Source organism: Lactuca saligna, chromosome 1, assembly GCF_052625555.1.
Source record: "Lactuca saligna cultivar CGN05327 chromosome 1, ASM5262555v1, whole genome shotgun sequence".
NCBI lineage: Eukaryota > Viridiplantae > Streptophyta > Magnoliopsida > Asterales > Asteraceae > Lactuca > Lactuca saligna.
Window position 1 is genome coordinate 14,757,134 of NC_136417.1, and position 6,000 is coordinate 14,763,133.

Consider the following 6,000-nt stretch of genomic DNA (forward strand, 5'->3'; position numbering starts at 1 on the left):
GATTTGGATCTATGTTTTCACTATTAGATACACAACATTATGAACACAAGAAGAACCCTAGCATGCCCTAGGTATTTAGAAATTTAAGATGGTAGAAGAGATCACATACCTCTTGTTGTCATATTGTAATAACAACTCAAATCTTCAATCTTCTTGTCTTTGAAAGCAAGTACCACAAGTGTAGTACCTCTAATGGCTCACAAACACCAAGAGAAAATGTAGAGGAAAGAGAGAGAGAGAGAGAGAGAGAGAGATAGAGGGGAGAGAGGCATAAAATTGGCTCTAGGTCTTCTAGGGATCAAGTGGCCGATTTCCCTTAGCCAATGGGTCCTTAAATAGGGTAGAGATTAGGGTTTCAGTCCTTATCCTAATCTAGTTGCTTGCCCACTAAGCATCCCATAAGATAAGTCTAGAAGCCTTATCCTTGGACGAATTCTAGGACCTTATCCCCTTGAATTCGTCCACCCTATCCATAGGGCATCCATTGCCCTAATTTGCAACTATCATATAATTACAATTCATCCCCTCTAGTTTAATTAATTACTTTTGATCACAAAATTAATTCTTAATTATTATTGATCAATATTAACTAAACAAATATGATTTCTATTTTAATATATTATTCTAATAATATATTAATAAATCATAATAACCTCTTGCTCTATTATTTCTACAGTCAAGTTGCTTTGGTGAAGGCAACCCAAAAGGACCATGCACAACCGGATCAAGTACTTACCAAATATGGTTACGGGGTTAGACACTAATCCAACGGTCTCCCACTTGGATAAGTCTAGTAACCATAAATGGAAGCATAACTCGATTAGAAATCGTAGCTCTCAAAGACGCTGTTCAACTCTGATCTAATCAGCAACCTATCCTTAAGATAAGGGATCGTACAGTCCTCTGTTTTAGATATCGTGCGGACAATCACATGGAACATAGTCATCCTTATGGTCCGACAGTTTGTGTAACACCGTAAAATTTAAAACAAAATTTTCACATTTTAAACACACTTTTCCAAACACATTTATTGATAAAACCCCATTGTATCATACTTTGTTTCACAAATATTTCCCAAGATCAAAATACATAAAAACCCATGCGTGTGTACGAATCATGCCGGCGCCTTCCCGCGATCATCACTGGTACCTGAAACACATAACACATAACACTGTAAGCATCAAGCTTAGTGAGTTCCCCAAAATACCATACATACACATACTGGCCACTCGAGGCCATAACTCTGTGGACCCGTGGGCCCTAACTCTATGGACCCTCTGGTCCTAACTCTGTGAACCTTCCAGTTCTAACTCTGATATACTCTGATATACGCATGACATAAACCACATAGAAATAATGCAGTACAACACATCACATAATAGCATACAATAACTCTGTCACATAACTCTAATTACCACTCAAGGTAAAGTATAGTGAGAAGACTCACCTCAGATGTCCCGGTAAATCACTGAGTCGGTAGAAATACGATCTAGCCTCCGCCTAAACACATAAAGTAATAATCTCATAAATATAACTCTCAGAACTAGACTCAACCCTCTCTAGGTACCCTCATAAGGGTAAAAGACCATTTTACCCCTCCTTTGGCTCAAAGGCCCTCACTGTTGACCAAACCCTAAAAGTCAACCAAAGTCAATGGTCAAACTTTGACCCGACTCGTCGAGTGCACTTAGGCAACTCGGCGAGTCCACATGTGTCCACTAACTGTTTAGTCTCGTTTAACGCATCGAGTCCCTCCCTTTACTCGACGAGTCCCCAGGTATGAATCGCGGGGCCACCCCAACTCAACTCGCCGAGTCTTAAGAACAACTCGGCGAGTACATGCCATGCACAAACTCCATTGACATCCTGAGGTTAGATCTATTCCTCTAATACATAGAGCTGGCCTTCCCAAGCATAATAATCACGTAAACTCCAGACCTTGACACTCATATATCATCTAAATGGTCTCATTTGGTGATTTAGCCCCAAAAATGACATTCTAAGCTCGTAACTCCCAAGATAACTCATAAAGCTCCAAGGGCTAAGATCTCTGGACCTCTTTGAGTCCAGATCCAAAGCATAAACTTGAGAAGGGACCAATTGCTCCACATAACCATCCTCAAAAGGGGTTAGAAAACCCTAACTATGAGAATCAATATCGAAACTGAAGAAGGTCCGAATAAATACCTCAAGTTTAAGTCTCTGGACTCTGAAACCACTAGAATCACACCTCCTTCAGTCTCCTCTTGCTCTTGATCACCTTCTTCTTGCTAAACCAAAGATAGAAAGATCAAATATAGCTTCTCCTTCCTCCCAAACGATTTAGCTCACTTAGGGTTCTCTCAAGGGACTTGTAGCCGCAATGGGGGACTATGAGTGCCCTTAAATAGGCTCCAACCCCGTGGGATTAGGGTTTCATTAAACAACGTAGACTCGCCGAGTCCAGTCGCGAACACGGATGATAATCCGCAACCCTAATCTGCGAGTCTAAGCATCAACTCACCGAGTTCCTTCACAAATTCCAAAAATAAAAATATTAGAATAATGTACCTGGGAATCCGGATGTTACAATTCTCCGCCACTAGAATCAAACTTCGCCCTCGAAGTCTCATTCTGCAAACAACTCTGGATGCTGCTCACGCATCTCGCGCTCCAGCTCCCAAGTCAGCTCTGACCCTTTCTTATGCTACCACTGCACTTGCACCAAAGGCACTTCCTTGTTCCTCAGAACCTTGACCTTTCGATCTCTAATTGCCACTAGTCTGTTAACATAGTTCAGGCTCACATCCACCTGAATATCCTCTAACGGTACCACTGCTGACTCGTTGGCTATACACTTTCTCAATTGCGACACGTGAAAAGTGTCGTGAATCTGACCCAACTCTGCGGGTAGCTCCAAATGGTAAGCTACCTTGCCTACTCTCGCGATCACCCTGAAAGGTCCAATATATCGAGGCCCCAACTTACCCCTCTTCCTGAATCGGATCACTCCTTTCTAAGGAGAGACCTTCAGGAGCACGAAGTCACCGACCTGAAACTCGAGCTCAAACCGACGCCTGTTCGCAAATTTCTTCTGACGACTTTGAGCGTTCAACAACCTCTATCTAACCTATTGTATCTGCTCAGTCATCTGAAGCACAATCTCCGTACTACCCATCACACATTGCCATACCTCTCCCTAGCAAATGGGGGTCCGACACCTCTTTCCATACAATAACTCAAAGGGTGGCATACCAATGCTCGAATGATGGCTGTTGTAGTAGGAAAACTTTGCCAAAGGCAAATATGTGTCCCAAATCACACTAAAATCCAACAAACATGCTCGAAGCATGTCCTAGAGCGTCTGGATCGTCCGCTCGCTCTGCCCGTCAGTCTGTGGGTGGTATGCGGTACTAAAATGCAGCCTCGTACCCAACTCTTCATGAAATTTCTTCTAGAATCTGGAAGTGAAATGCACATCTCGATCTGAGACAATCGAGATCGGCACTCCATGCCGCGATACCACCTCCCTCGCGTACATCTCTGCCAATATCTCTGCGGATGAGCTCTCATTGATAGCAAGGAAATGAGCGCTCTTCGTCAACCGGTCTACAATCACCCAAATTACATCGACGCCCCTCTTAGTCCTTGGCAATTTGGTGATAAAGTCCATAGTAATTTGTTCCCACTTCCACTCAAGAACCTCTAACGACTGCAACTTACCATGCGGTCTCTAGTGTTCGGCCTTAACCCGGCGATAGGTTAGGCACCTCTCAATGAACCAAGCAACATCCCTCTTTATACAGGGCCACCAATACTCCCTTTTTAGGTCCAAATACATCTTAGTGGCCCCGGGGTGGATCGAGAACTTCGATCGATGTGCCTCTTCCATCAAAATGGTACGTGTCCCGCCCACAAACGGTACCCAAATCCGACCCTAAAATTTCATAAGTCCCCAGCTATCGGTAAAGAACTTCGATACCTGCCCGATAACTCGCTCCCTCATTTAGATTTCTGGTTTACAGCCTCAGCCTAGACCCCTCGAATGGTGTCCAACACCGAAGTCATCACTGTCAATCTCATACAAACGTCTCGCATCAGGACACTCTCCGTCCTACGGCTCAGGGCATCGGCTACCACGTTAGCCTTACCCGGATGGTACAGGATCTCACAATCATAATCCTTAACCACATCCAACCATCTCCTCTGCCGCATGTTCAGGCTGGGCTGATCCATCAAGTACTTCAGGCTCTTTTGATCCATGTATATGGTACACCGAACCCCATACAGATAGTGACGCTAGATCTTGAGGGCAAACACCACTGCCCCCAACTCTAAATCGTGGGTGGGATACCTTGCCTCATGAGGCTTCAGTTGCCTCGATGCATACGATATCACGTGCCCCCTCTGCATAAGCACCGCTCCCAACCCTGATATCGACGCATCACAATATACCACGAAGTCCTCCATTTCCTCTAGAAGGGCTAACATCGGTGCTTCGCATAACCTCTGACGAAGTGTCTCAAAGGAGGCCTGCTGCTCTGGGCCCCATGAGAAAGCAACGCCCTTCCGGGTCAACTTGGTGAGTGGCACGATGATCTTAGAGAAATCCCTGATAAATCTCCGATAATAGCCTGTCAATCCTAGGAAACTCCTGATCTCTATAGGTGACCTCAACACCTCCCAACTCATCATCGCCTCAATCTTGGCCGGATCGACCAATATCCCATTCTGGTTAACGAGATGCCCTAGGAACTGGACCTCTCGTAACGAAAAATAACACTTGGAGAATTTGGCGTAAAGCCTCTCTGATCTCAAAACTCCGAGGATCTCTCTCATATGTTCCTCATGTTGTTCTTTGGATCTCGAATACACCAATATGTCGTCAATGAACACGATCACTGAGCGATCCAACATCGGCCTACATACTCTGTTCATGAGGTCCATGAACACCGCCGACGCATTGGTGAACCCGAAAGGCATCACCACGAACTCGTAATGCCCGCAACGAGTCCTGAACGTTGTCTTCTGGATGTACTCATCTCGCACCCTCACCTGATGATATCCCGAACTCAAATCGATCTTGGAGAACCAAGATGCTCCCTGTAATTGATCAAACAAATCATCGATCCTCGGCAACGGGTAACGGTTCTTGACCGTCAGCTTGTTCAATTCCCTGTAATCAATGTACATTCGGTGTGAGCCATCCTTCTTCTTAACAAAAAGGATAGGCGCTCCCCATGGCGAACTGCTCGGCCGAATAAACCCCTTCCCCAGCAGCTCCTGAAGCTGTGAGGATAACTCTTGCATCTCTGGAGGCGCAAGGCGATAAGGTGCCTTAGCGATAGGCGTAGCTCCCGGAACCAAATCGATGTTGAACTCAACCTGCCTCTCGGGAGGCACACCTGGTAACTCTTCTGGAAATACGTCCGGGAATTCACGTACTATCGGAACCTCATCTACTGACCTCGGTCACTCTGAACCAACCCTCGTATCCATCACATATGTTACAAATCCCTTACAGCCCTGCTGTACACTCTGCCTCGCTCTAGCGGCTGAACAAAATGTCGACCCAGAACACGTACCCTCGCCGTATACGGTAAGAACTCCCCCACTAGGGTCTCGTATGGTCACCAGCTGTCTCTCGCAGTCGATAACCGCTCCAAACTTGCTCAACCATTCCATGCCCACGATGACACAGACATCTCCCATCGCAATAGGAACTAGATCAATCGGGAACTTTATGCCGAAAATCTCGAGTACACATCCTCGGATCACCTCGGTGGCATATACCGCTCTCTCGTCAGCTATGGAAACTCTCAGATGTCGACTTATCACCTCTCGACTAATACTGATGTGCTGACTAAAAGCCAAAGATACAAAAGACCGACTCGCACCCGAGTCAAATAACACCAAGGCAGGTATACAATTCACAAGAAAAGTGCCTACGCATATCATAATATAAGCATAATAACTCAACATAAAAGTAAATATATGAAAGAATACATACCAGCCACGACA